Here is a 14,284-nt window from a genome sequence, read left to right as displayed (position 1 = left end):
TTGGCCTACACTGTTTCGAGACACCCATGCCTTTTGCTCAACATGTGATAGATACCAACGTACGGGTAATATTTTCCACAGGAACATGATGCCACTTACCAATATTCTCATTGTTGAAATATTTGATGTTTGGGGTATTGACTTCATGGGCCCATTTCCCCCGTCATTCGGTTATGTGTATATCCTTGTGGCCGTCGACTATGTCTCTAAGTGGATTGAAGCAGTGCCATGTAAAACGAATGATCACAAAGTTGTGGTCTGTTTCTTAAAAGAGAATATCTTTTCTCGTTTTGGCACTCCTCGAGCAATTATAAGCGATGGGGGTACTCATTTTTGCAATAAACCATTTGAATCTTTAATGAAGAAATATTCCATCACTCATAAAGTTGCAACGCCATATCTTCCACAAACAAGTGGTCAGGTTGAGGTGTCAAATTGGGAGATTAAACAAATTTTAGAGAAAACAGTTCGCCCCGATCGTAAGGATTGGTCGCAACGTTTGAATGATGCTCTTTGGGTATATCGTACGGCTTTCAAAACCCCGATTGGAATGTCTCCGTACAGGCTTGTTTTTGGGAAAGCCTGTCACTTACCTGTGGAATTAGAACATCATGCTTATTGGGCCATCAAAACTTTTAATTTTGATTTGCACAAGGCCGGATCACACCGTAAACTTCAACTCAATGAGTTAGAAGAAATTCGAAATGAGGCATATGAGAATGCAAAAATTTATAAAGAGCAGACAAAAATCTTCCATGACAAATCAATTCTTCGCAAGACATTTGAACCGAACCAGAAAGTATTATTGTACAATTCCAGGCTATGCCTCTTTCTTGGAAAACTACGTTCGCGATGGTATGGTCCTTATCGAGTAGTAAAAGTATTTCCTCATGGAGCAGTTGAGATTCAAAATCTAACAGACGGGAATATCTTTGAAGTAAATGGTCAACGGCTGAAACCATATTTAGATGATTTGGTGAACAAAGATGTGGAGGAAATTTATTTGGTGGACCCAGGTTATCAAAATTGATTAGTTCTTGGTCCATTCTTGTTTGGCTGAAGACGTTAAACTTAGCGCTCCTGGGAGGCAACCCATCTTTTCATTCCATTTTAGTTTCTTAGTTAGTTAGTTCAATGTTTGTGGGTAACATTACTGCAAACCCTCACGAGACTACAACTCATCCACTAGGGGCAACCTAGGGGTTTAAAGGCTTGTTGCATACGCTAAATGCAATCGAGAGCACCTACGAAAGTGGTATAGGTAGGATTTTCTTTTTACATTTTTATTATTTTGTTTTTGTTGATTTCTCTCTTATGCTGACCCGCTCTTACGCTGATATCTTTCCATCACTCCTCTTTTATTTTCGTTGTCCCATGTGCATTGCATGTTTATTTCTTTTACATTGAGGACAATGTAGATTTTAGGTTGGGGGTGGGCAATTAGGTTACCTCATCAGTATTTTCTTAGTCTTGAGCACAAATTATGAAAATTTTTAAATTTTTCTGGAATTTCTTGTGCATTTGAAGTGATTTTGAAGGATAAGGGTGATTTTAACATTGCAAGGTACAAAATGTCGGTAATTTATAATCTTGGATTCAGTCATCCGTTAGATTTCACAGTTAAGTTTAAATTGTTAACCCATGATTAGAACTTTTAAACATTGATTGAGTCATGATCTCACATATCACATCTCGGTTGCATATTAAGGTTCCGTTTCAACATTGAATGATTAAGTTGGTAATCACTAAGCATGAAAGAAACCAGCCTGAAATTTTTAGCTTCGGTCTATACCTAAGAATTGAGAGAAAGCGTAAGTCATATAATCTTCACCATAGGTTTGCTCCCTATAGATGAAGATTCGATTCCCCATGGTTGACATGAGAAAAGGGTTAGGTGTACAATCTTTACCATAGGTTTGTTCCCAATAGGTGAGGATTTGATTCCCTTCCTTAGCGTTACTGTTCACGAAAAAAAAAATTAAAGGCTGATAGAATGAAAAGTTAATCTGTAAGGCAAGTGTTGGCTTCAGTTGTCATGCATTCTGTTGTTAATTACTAATGATATCATGAAATTGACAATTGGACCTCTTAATGATAGTAAGCCGAGATTACACTATACACTCATGGAACTCAATGTTTAGAATATTCTAATTAATGGATTAATATTTTGAAATTGATTATGAAGTTTACCGTGAGCATGATTCTAGAAAGAAAAATTCTGTGCACCGTTCATGAATCTTAGAATTCTCGCGCCTCGACGATCTGTTCACAAGTCACTCGGGTTCACAGGAATTGTCAAGTATTTCTGAAATTATTTTTCGCATGTTTTGCTCTGGACTAGCAAAATGCTGGTTGGGAGTTGTGATGAGGGTCGAATATTACATATCAGACCCCAATTATTACCTGATTTTATGTATATGATAATGCTTAACGGAGTATTTTAATTATATTTTTGTTGCAGGATGAAATCAGGAGCGTTGATGGAAAAAGAATACTACAAGCATGAATTTGACACTCCGAAGTCACCAGAGCAAGGGAAGCACTCCAGAGAACTAAGACTGAAGAATTCACATGCCAGGGATCAGAGAAAATCAAGCTGTTCATGTTAAAAAGGCCCGAAAATGGTCCAGCATGCAAGATCACATGGTTTCCGCCATCCGATTGACTCGAAACTTCATCCATGGGATGGGGGGCATAAATAAACCGTACACATAAAATTTCAACCATTTCATATCTCGGGAAGTGGCCCAACGGCCAGATCAGCCCTTTAATTCCTTAAGTGGGGCCCACCTGGTCTCTGGATATGCATCAACTTTGGTCTCAACCCCTTAATCGGGGAGATAAAACAGATGGACGGTGAAGATTTCCCCAGAACATTGTAGTGGACCCCACCTAGTGCAGCGTGTACACAGAGCACATGTACACCCGCGCATGCATCGGACCGAAATGCACTAATCAAAGCCGGTTTGACCGACGTCTTCCGCAAAAATGAAAATTTCCAATTTTGAAACAGCGTTCGCACAGGCTGTTGATCGGTTGCAGTTGTGGGCCCCACCCATCGTCCGTACGGTTGATCCCGACCGTTCATTCGTTCCCTGGGGCAGCCACAACCTGCGCCTAGCTGACGGAATTTGAAGACATCACGTTATTAGTTTTTCAACTGTTTAAAAATAGAATGGACGGTAGGTTTAAAACTCCGTGGACCACATCAACAGACAGTGAAAACCGTCCATGCTCGACCGAAATTTCATCGTGCATCCAATGGACGGCTTGGATTTATCTATATAGCAACGAAGTGGGCCCCACCAACGTCACAGCGTGATCAATGCAATCTCTGTTTTCACGTCCGCACGCAGACCGGCTTGCGGGCTGTTCTGTGATCTCAATGACGATCAGATGCATGATCCAGCCCGTTCAGAAGATTCATCAGGAGGCCAATACCGTATCCTAGGTGTCCAAATCAAGTTCGGAACGTGCACCATCTCGAAAACTCATTTCAAACAGAAATGGAAACCTTTCTCACACGGTTGTGGAAGACCTTCCGCTGTTGCTGCGTAGATAGCTGTTCAGTCCTCCACCAGTTGCTATTTCTAGGCACAGTTCTCCACCGCACCTAACAGATATAAAAGAAGGAGAGCAGCAGAAAGAAAAAAAAAAGTTTTGTTGGAGAGAAGAAAGGTTCGTTTTGAAAGGCTCGTTTGAGAGAGGTAGTTCGTTTTTGGACAGGAGAAAAAGCAGAAGGGAAAGCTCGTTTTGGAAGAGAGCCAGGGAGAGGGAAGAGAGCGAAGACATCAGATTCAAGGAAGCTTGGAGGAGAGCGTGGAAAAAGAGAAGAAAGAAGGGAGAGAATGAAGTTTTTCTTTTTTAAATCTTATTTTTCCATCTTCCTAATTGATTCCATGAGTTGCTAATCTTTTAGCTAGGGCTGAGATGAAGCCCCTAATTTGAATAATCCTTGTTATGTGTTGATTTTATTTTGATTTAATTGATTTGTTTCTTTCTCTAGTGTGCTTAATTGAAAGTTTTGTACTTCTCCATTCTAAGAGCTCGACCAAAGTCTAGTTATGGATGTTGTTTGGAATATTATTCTAGGTGCTTGTGTCTGACCATGAACAGGTTCCTATAGAGGAAGAAACAGGAATCTACATCTATCCATGCCTGACCATGGATGGAAAGATGTGATCCATATGCTTTAAGGAATTATACATTCTGTGTGCCCGACCAAGGACATAGAGTGCACTTTATTTATTTTTGATATCAATCTGAATTAGGGAGAATCAACAGGTAGAAAAAGGTTTATGATAATTAGGGGTGGATTCGAAAGTCCTAGTCTTCTCCTTGATTGAATTTTCCTCATTATTCTCGGTTATTTTTCCATTGATTTTTGTTTAGTTTACTCAATTACTATCGCAAATATTTGTTGGATTAGTTAAGAAGAGTCTTTAATTTTGAATTGCGACAACCAGTCCTCGTGGGAACGATCTCGTAATACGTACCATATTTACATCTGATTCGTATACTTGCGAGTTTAAAATCATTTAAATCAGGTTGATTTAAATAAAACATCAATGGGTTATAGCTTTAGAGAATTAAGAATAGGTTAAGGTTTAGGTTTAGGAAATCAGGTTTGGGTTTAGGATCGGGTTTAGGTTTTGGTTTTCAAGTTTAGGTTTAGGTTAGGGAGTTGAGATTAGGATTAGGTGTAGGTTTAGGTTTAGGGATTTGAGAATACATTTAGGTTTTAGGTTTAGGCTTAGGTTTTTGGTTATAGGTTTAGGTTTAGGTTTTAGGTTTAGGTTAAGATTAGGTTATTGGTTATAAGTTTAGGTTATAGGTTATAAGTTATAAGTTAAGGTTTAGGTTATAGGTTTTGGTTTAGGCTTAGGTTAGGGTTTAGGTTTAGGTTTAGGTTTAGGTTTAGGTTATAAGTTATAGGTTATAGTTTTAGGGAGTTGAGAATAGGTTAAGGTTTAGGTTTAGGAAATCATGTTCAGGTTCTGAATCGGGTTTAGGTTTGGGTTTTCAAGTTTAGGTTTAGGGTAAGTAGTTGAGATTAGGATTTGGTATAGGATTAGGTTTAAAAATTTGAGAATACATTTAGGTTTAGGTTTTTGGTTTATGTTAAGGTTATAGGTTTAGGTTAGGTTTAGGTGTAGGTTATAGGTTATAGGTTATAGCTTTAGGGAATTGAGAATAGGTTATGGTTTAGGTTTAGGAAATCAGGTTCGAGTTCGAGATCGGGTTTAGATTTGGATTTTCAAGTTTAGGTTTGGGTTTAGGTTAGGAAGTTGAGATTAGGATTAATTATTGGTTTAGGTTTAGGGATTCAGGAATACATTTAGGTTTTAGGTTTAGGTTTAGGTTTTAGGTTATAGGTTAAGGTTATAAGTTTTCGTTTAGGTTTAGGTTTTGGTTTTAGGTTTAGGTTAGGTTTAAGTTTAGGTTATAAGTTATAGGTTGTAGCTTATAGCTTTAAGGAATTGAGAATAGGTTAAGGTTTAGGTTTAGGAAATCAGGTTCGGGTTCGGGATCAGGTTTAGGTTTGGGTTTTCAAGTTTAGGTTTTGGTTTAGGTTAAGTATTTGTGATTAGGATTAGGTGTAGGATTAGGTTTAGGGATTTGAAAATACATTTAAGTTTTAGGTTTAGGTTTAGGTTTTAGGTTATAGGTTAAGGTTATAGGTTTTGGTTTAGGTTTAGGTTTAGGTTTTAAGTTTAGGTTAAGGTTATAGGTTTAGTTTATCAGTTTAGATTAGGTTTAGGTTTAGGTTTAGGTTATAGGTAATAGGTTTAGGTTATAGGTTTAGGTTGTAGGTTATAGGTTATAGGTTAAGGTTTAGGTTTAGGTTATAGGTTATAGGTTATAGGTCAAGGTTTAGGTTTAGGTTATAGGTTTAGGGTGTGGTTTAGGTTAAGGGTGTGGTCCCTGCAAATACAGATATAAACACGGCTTGCTCCAATTGGTCAGGCCCTTCCAATGCTGTCCATAGGAAATGGACAGCTTCATCATGGTCATAACAGCATTTCCCACCTTTCAGGGACCCCCGCTCAACTTCCGGATAGCTCCAACGTACATCCGAATCTACTTCATCAATTTCGAGATAATATATAAACATGGGCTTGTCCAAATGGCCAGGCCACCCATATTATTGTCCATAGGAAATGGACAACTTCATTATGGTCATAACAACGGTTCCCACCATCCAAGGACCCCCGCTCAACATCCGAATAGCTCCGACGCACATCCGGATCTACTTCATCAATTTCGAGATAATATATAAACATGGGCCTGTCCAAATGGCCAGGCCACTTCATCAATGAATCATATATATAGTATGAAGGAAAGAAGAATCACCAATTTAGCTAGCAAGGAGAGAAAGTGTGAGTGTTTGGAATGTCGTCCTTTCTTTAAATAATGGATGCATATTCCACAATGCAATCTGAGAATGAGTAAGTTTTTTAGTTTCTCTGACAATGTATATGGACACAAATTTACATATAAAGATTTTAAAGATTGTAAAATAGAGTAAATGATTATATTAACTTCCAAGTATCGATTAAGAAGAAAAATGTAAATGATGATGGGAAATAAATCTCGATATATTAAATTATTGAAGGACATGGAGACATACCAAGACTACAGGTGCCCAGAGCAAGATAACTGCACCAATGTTGTACCTAGCTGCATTGATAGAAAAAAATTATACGAATGAAATGACAAAAAGCCAAGATATCAATACGAACTTGAGCTCAAGTCTGTTTTCTATTACAATTAGCGAAATCAATACGAACTTACAACAATAGTGAAATATAAAGTACAAAATTCATTTAAAATTACAAAAACCAAACCAAACAACATATAGAGTAACTAGAAAAAACATGTAGACCATCAATATGTTGAACTATAAAGTGCCAAATTAGTTCAAAATTAAGGAAAAATCAAGCAAAACATCATATAAAGTAACTAAAAAAATCAATATGTAGGTAGTATGTTGCAACAGCATCTAACACGGAGTAAGAAGCCATTGTCTGGAATAACATCATTGAAACAAGAAAGAACAGCCTTAGAAATGCCCAACGGAACTACAGGAAGGAAGTTCTACCAACTGAGAAATGGGAATGTTTATATAAAGGATAAGTGAGCAAGACTTGTCCAAGGGTCAGAGCAGTATAAATTCCATAACATAAACACCTCTATAACAACAAGAGAAGAGTAGATTATAGTTAAAAAGAAAGGGAGTTGAAAATAAAAATAAACATGATTCAACACATATTCAGTTATAACGGGAAATATCTTAAGTCATCACTTGTTACGCACTACACTAAAAGATCAATCACTCACAATCTAAGATTCAGCAAGAAAAAAAGATGAAGAAAGAAATCAAATCCCACTCAAATCAGTAGCAAATTCAGCAGTAAGCCGGGTTTTACACCCACAAATAAATAAATAAAAGCCCAGGTTAGAAGATAGATTCACATTCCATTAAAGAGGAAAGAAACATCGTTGTTAAAAGTGATGCAAGGGATAGGTTGACTGCATTGAGATATAGCCTGAAAAATAACAAGAGCTTGTATTAGCCAGAAATATTTTTTTTTAGGTAGATATTGACAATAAACACAAACACAGGCATATCACATTTATATCTCTTACAACAACAACGGAATCTTTTGAGCCCATAGCCGATCCCTTAGGTGTCATCACTCTAGGCATGCCAACTTCATTTTCTACTACACTAGAAGTGCCAGAAGATACAGAACCACACCATAGATTATCCCGCAATCTCCTCTCTACAGCCATTGAAGTAGCTTGAATGGGCCTGTTTGTATGCCATCCATTTATCATTTTTGCCTAATGGACTGACATGGTCATTAAAATAGCTCTCCATCTCTTTTGAGAAAAAAAGAAAAAAAATCATTTAGGGAAGCAGTGATTTACAGCCAGATTAAGGATGTGTTGTCCATCCTTTGAAAACTTAATATCTGATATCGAGGCAATAATCTCTGTAAAGAATGACCTTGAACCAGGAGCCTCTTGCTCCTCAAACATGTACATGAATGGAAATCATTAACTAATGCTTTATGAGATTGGGAAGTAAGATCATTGAACAAATAGCTTCTAAGAATTTTGCATTTTTGCATTTTTCAGGACTGAAAGACTTCTAGAATCAACTTACCAGCAAGAGTTTCCAAACAAAATGCATACACATCTATTCAGCTGAAGTGCAAACAGAGTTTTAAGAAGAGAGTAGAAAATAGACCAAAATTATTCTAAGAATTAGACTAGTAAAAGGAAATTTTTGAATAATTTGGCTGTCCAGCAATCCAAATGGAATGCTAGCAATAAAATATAAGCTAGCAAGTCTTGTCAGTTGCAAGCTCGAAAACAAAAGATGCTACAAAGGCTGTTGAAAAGCATACGACGTCATTCAAATGGGCAATACATTAACCCACGCGTACCTGCATTAAAATGTACCAATCTAAAATTCCATAAATTGAATAGCCAACCTTGGAGACAAGATCAACATCCAGAACATACTAATCCTCATACCTTGCATCCTCCATAACTCACGACTTTGTTGAGTCTCTTTATTTTGGCCGAATCATAAATAGAAACTACACCAAGATCACCATGTTTAAAATGATGGAGCCTTCTACATTGAAGAAATTCTCTGATTGTATTCTAAGCGAAAGAAGTGGTCATATGCATTAGGATGCATTTGGAATGAAAAATCAGGTGAACAAACAACTAACCATTCAACAACTGATTATTGTCATCATTAGAAACATGGGAAACAACTAAAATACAAGCAATGGCAGAAATACAAAATAAATTCAATTGAATGTTAAATATACAACAGCAATGGCCATCCAAAAATCTACCTTTCACCATGTAAGTACCATCACTATCAACCACATCTTTGTATTACTATGTATAACAGAACATATTGAGATTCAGCACATGTGAAATACAAATAGAAACCAATACAAATAACAGAATCCAGAAAAAGAAAGTGACAGAAAATCAGAAAAGAGTACCCTAAGAATATAGCATCATTACCATTGCTTTGAGTAGAATATCAATGCAGGATAATTCAAATTACAATAGGATAAAAATCACAACTGGAAATTCAAATTACAGCAGGATAAAAATCACAGCAACAAAATACAATTGGGTATTGAAAATAAAAATAAAAATCACAGAAGGATAATTCAAATAACTAAGATTTAGCACAACTAATTCCAACAATGGATAAAACCCAAAACAGGATATGGATTTGGTTAAATATTACAATTCAAGCTACTAGTTGCTTCTTTTTATTCTTCCTCTTTCCTTGCTCAATCGATGGCATATCTGCATATGTTTCTAGTACATTCACCTCCTTAAAATAATTCATCATATTCAATTCAAATTTCAAACATAGAAAAAAAATAGAACAGAAAAAATCTCAAAAGGTAAAATATAAAATTCACCCAGAACAGAATAACAAACAAAAGAGAAAAGAAAGTAGTTAACTTTCCACATTTCCAACAATACATTCTTTAAATTAATAATAATAATAAAAGCAGAGACATTTAAACCAAGAAATTCAAAACAAAAATCAAAATTTCCAGCAGTGATTATAGAAATGTACCAGCTGAAGGCCCATATCCTAGTCCGTAGCGTTCCGTAGGCTTTCGCAGTCCTTCTGGTCGAATTCCGGCAATCCTCGACCCGTATCCAATGCTTGCATGCAATCCTAAGCTAGGACCTGCATGCCGAAGTCGGCTTAACCTGAAACTTGTATCATAGCGATCGCGCCATCGCCGCAGTTCTAACGCCGCGACTCGCGCACCGAACCGATACCCAGGCCAGGAGATGTGGGCCTGCGTTCATTCTGAAGAAATGTCGCGCGTTGCAATTATCGAGAGAATCTCTACGATATGTCCCATCAATTAATGTCAAGTACAAGCCTTACCCCAAGTACAACAACCCATCCCTACCTTTTTAAAAGTCCACTCTCCCTCCACATCACCATTCCCCTTTACAAAATTTCAACCACAACCATACCTCTTTTATAAATTTTTAACCCAACCCATACCCTTCCTTACATCACCCCATCCATATCATTCCCATCACTTCACTCCCTCTCTCTCATTTCTTAAATCTCCCAAAGCAACCCAAAATTCCAACGTCCAAACATTCTCTCCCAACTCCAAGTGTGGCCCACTTTTCCCACCATCTCATCTCCCATCTCAATCATCCATTCATCATCAACCACCATTAAAAGTAAAGGCAATGAGCTAAGGAGGCTAAGGGACCAAGAAGAAGACCGATAGGTGGGTGATCCACCGTTGATTTCAACTTTAGGGCCCACTTGTTGGTGGGACCCATTATGATGTATGTATTGTGTTCATGAGGGGCCCATAGTGGCGGGGCCCCCCTCTATCACTGTCTCTCTCTCTCCCCTCTCTCTATCTTTCCCCTAGAATGATGTGGGCCCCACCGAATCATGTTAAATCTACTTCATCCATCAAACGGTGTGGCCCACCACATTTCAAGTGAAATCCACCATCCATTTTGGGGTAGTGGGGAGTCCCACATGCTATATAATATATTATGTTTATTTTATATTATAATATATATAAACATATATAAATGCATGGTGGGCCATGTACATGTGGGACCCACCATGGTGCATGTGTTGTATCAACGCTGTCTAACATCCAGGGATGCTGGACGCGGCTCCACCATGAAATGTGAATGGTCGTGAGGGGTGGGTGGCTAACAATGAAGTGTAAACTGACATGGGGTGTACTAGGCTTGGGGTGGGCCACTCATGTAGGCCCCACCTTGATGTATGTACTCAATCCAAGCCGTTCATCCTTTTCTTCAGGCCATTTTAGGCGTTGAGCGAAATTTTGGACCAATTCGATTCTTGGGCGGGCCATACCATAGGAAATAGTGGTAATACCGTTAAAACCCACCTTGAATCTTCCATTCACCTAGAACACATTCCATATTGGTCTCAGTTGGTCGATCATGGGCCGTAGAATCCAATGGCAGGGTCGGATCGAACTGATGTGGGCCCGGCCACGGAAAAACCGTAGAAAAATTGATTTTAAAAAAAAAACAAAAAGAGAAGGCAGCGCTGACGCTGCTGCTGCAAAGTGTCCGCAAGCAGCGCCTGCACCTGACGGACGGACGGATGGGCTGGACCCACGGTCCAGCCGTGTGCCCCACCATGTTGTGTGTTTCGTACATCCACGCCGTCCAGTTGTTGGCCCCCCTCCCTGGTTGTGGACCACCCAAAAATAAGCCATATCCAACGCTTAGGTGGCCCACGACAGAGGAAATAGTGGGATTGAATGTATACCATTGAGACCCTTTTTGGGGTCAGAAGTTTTGGATTAATATGAAGTTTGTTTTTCCTCCTCAATCCAGGTCCACGTGACCTTATGAACAGTTTGGATGGCAACAAACATCACCGTGGGCCCTAGTCCACGTGACCTTATGCACAGGTTGGATGCAAATAAACATCACCGCGGCCCCTGGTCCACGTGACCTAATGCACAGGTTGGATGCAAATAAACATTACAGTGGGCCCAGGTTGGGTGGAAATTAAACATTACTGTGGACCCCAGGTCTGAGTGACCTTATCAATGGGTTGGATGGAAAATAAACATTATGGTAGGCCCCACTTGGGACCCACTTATGTATGTATTGTAATCCACACCCTCCATTAGTGTGGGCCCCACCATGATGCATGTGTTTCATCCAAACCGTCCAATCATTTTGGAAATTATTTTTAGGCCATACGATGAGGCCCACCTTGGCGCATTTGTGGGCCATTCATTGAGGCCCACTTTGATTTATAAGGCCCATTGTGATGTGTGCAAGGCCCATGGGCTATGGCCCATTGCAATGTACATATGGCCCGTATATGAGGCTCATATGATTAAGCCCATCTTAATGTAGTTATGGCCCATCCACTGAGATATATAAGGCCCATGTTATGAGGTCATTTGATGTATTAGAGGCCCATGGGTCGAGGCCTAATAGGATGTACATAAGGCCCATTGTAATGAGATTCCACCATGGTATATGTGTCGACCCTTATAGCTTGTTATGCTTTGGGAGCAATGATGGTTTGATGTCCACATTGCAAGAATGATGTTGGTTAAATGTCCGCATTGTCACTCTCCCTAGGGCCCTTTGATAAGCCCATACCTGTAATGTGTAGGCCGTCTAGGCCCATCTTCGTTTTGATCAAAGCCCATCACCACATAACATGCTTAGTATAGATCCATGATTCATGATCATACGCATCATATGTATGCCTGATGTGAGGATTGACTGATCATTGCACATGCCTTCGGGTAGATTGTTTATGGACTCCCTGATAGGCGGAGTTGCCCTACATGAGCGTGCGGTATGCGTAGGATTGTTGCATGTCTGATAGTATGATTCATGCACTTGCATTTGTGTGATTGTGATTATTATATGCCCTAGCGAGATCAGGGTCATAGCCTCTACAGACACATCGTAGGTGGTTAGATTGGATACCGAAAATATTGTTACTAAGCATCGGGGCGTCATAGATGTCCCTGGGTGAAAATTTTTAAACTCGATGGTATCAGAGGATGACTCCAACATCGAGACCGAGTAGATATATGAGTGCACGAGGGCCAAATACCAGGAGGTCGCGTCTCCCACTATGTCGTGGTCGGTTGGGAAGGGGTATGGCCTTACTCGCCCGAGGGTAGGGGGCAATACTAGGCTGAGTTTGACCAGCTCGTAAATGGGTCCGCTATCGACATGCCGGATAGGTATTAGCAGACTATTGGCCAGGCGGATAATAAGGTTTCTGACGCTCACTTGGACTGTGCGGCTAGGAGAGCGGCATGTCACTTGGAGTGTACTAAACCCCGGTGATTATCTAGAATGAGAACTGTACTGATATATGATGAGGATTGGCATGCTTGAGTTGCATCTCGCATCGCATGGCCGTGTTATAGCCGATAACATTCATATCTTGCACCGCATAGCCTTGGTACGGTTGATTGCATTCATGTACTCATCACCATGATTCCACATTACTCTAACCTTGCATTCTGAGCACGCTTATATTGCGCACACACTTACACCACCCTCTAAGCTTTCTATAAGCTTATGCACGATTGATGCATGCAGGTGACGCTAGGACGCAGCCGTAGCCTCGTCAGAGTTGGAGCGTGCAATCGAGCTTTTGGAGTTTCCGTTATTTGCATTATCTTGTATTTCCTTTTAGACGCATTGTACTTAAAAGTTTTTTATCATAGTGGATTTTGTGATGGTGTTCTTGTAGTTATTGTTCGTGGGTTATGCTTATGTTTATGCTCATTATGAATTACATTGATATTAGAAATCCTCCATGTAGGATCCCAGAATCGGAACCTGGTAAATGGGTGCCAAGAGCCGAGAATGGGGTTCTACGGAGGCTGTCGGCGCCGGATTCGGCGATCGAAAATTTTGTGAGCCTGGTTTCTGAGTTCGGGGCGTAACACCAGCAGTATCCCAGAGTCCAAGATTCACTATTTGCCCATCAACCACCACATTTGTACTGAAGTTATCAAACACTGTTGGGACATAATCCTGTCCAAAACAAATACAAAAACCCACCAAGGAAAAGCCATGAAAGCCAAACATCTTCAGCTACAAAATGCATCAAAGGGTTCCTTACTCATGCCGGTAAGATATAAATCTCTGCCTGGAAATGCCACAAGTGAACTGACATATGAAACTGGTTATCAATGGAGCCTCTCCAATGACACCTGAGCGTTACTTCATGTCATTGGGTCAGTTTATGGCATCACAAGCCTTGCTTATATGAGAAATAAAAAGGTCCTTTGCTAAAGGTTACCACGGATGGTGGCAAGATGGCACGTCAATGAGAAACATTAAGATAGATATGGTGCCGAAAAGCAGTTCGTAAAGCTTCTGTGCCAACACGAAATTGCTTTTGGGGTGCTACAGAAACTTAGCGAACATTAAGGGCCCATTTAGATTGTAAGTTGCTTAAGATAAGTTACTTATGCCACTAGTAACTTATCTTATTTTCTACTAATTAAGAAGATAAGTATGTTTGGTAAACAACATACTTATCAGCTTCTCCTCTCTTTCGTTTCTCCTATGCCTCTCCTCAGCAACTTATGAAAAGTATAAAAGCTAAAAAAATTAACTGAAGTGATTGAGTACATTTAAGTAAAAAAGTTACTTATAACTAATCATAAGCCAAACTTACTTGTCTGAAATAAGTTACTTATCT

At 39.4% G+C, this 14,284-nt stretch overlaps 1 long non-coding RNA gene across 1 annotated transcript in view; it reads right to left on the bottom strand.

Annotated features, from left to right (window-relative positions):
- LOC131218264 (uncharacterized) overlaps nt 1-6,684 on the bottom strand; it is a 31,756-nt gene extending 25,072 nt beyond the window's left edge. Inside the window, exons 1-2 of the long non-coding RNA XR_009157587.1 lie at nt 6,632-6,684; nt 6,355-6,439 (exon numbers count right to left, since the gene is read on the bottom strand). This is a non-coding gene — a long non-coding RNA (uncharacterized LOC131218264). The remainder of the gene's footprint in view (nt 1-6,354; nt 6,440-6,631) is intronic.
- Nucleotides 6,685-14,284: the final 7,600 nt, after the last annotated feature.

The sequence above is a fragment of the Magnolia sinica genome, chromosome 11 (assembly GCF_029962835.1).
Source record: "Magnolia sinica isolate HGM2019 chromosome 11, MsV1, whole genome shotgun sequence".
NCBI lineage: Eukaryota > Viridiplantae > Streptophyta > Magnoliopsida > Magnoliales > Magnoliaceae > Magnolia > Magnolia sinica.
Note: the sequence above shows the minus strand (reverse complement) of the source record. Positions and strands in the feature narration are given on the sequence as shown.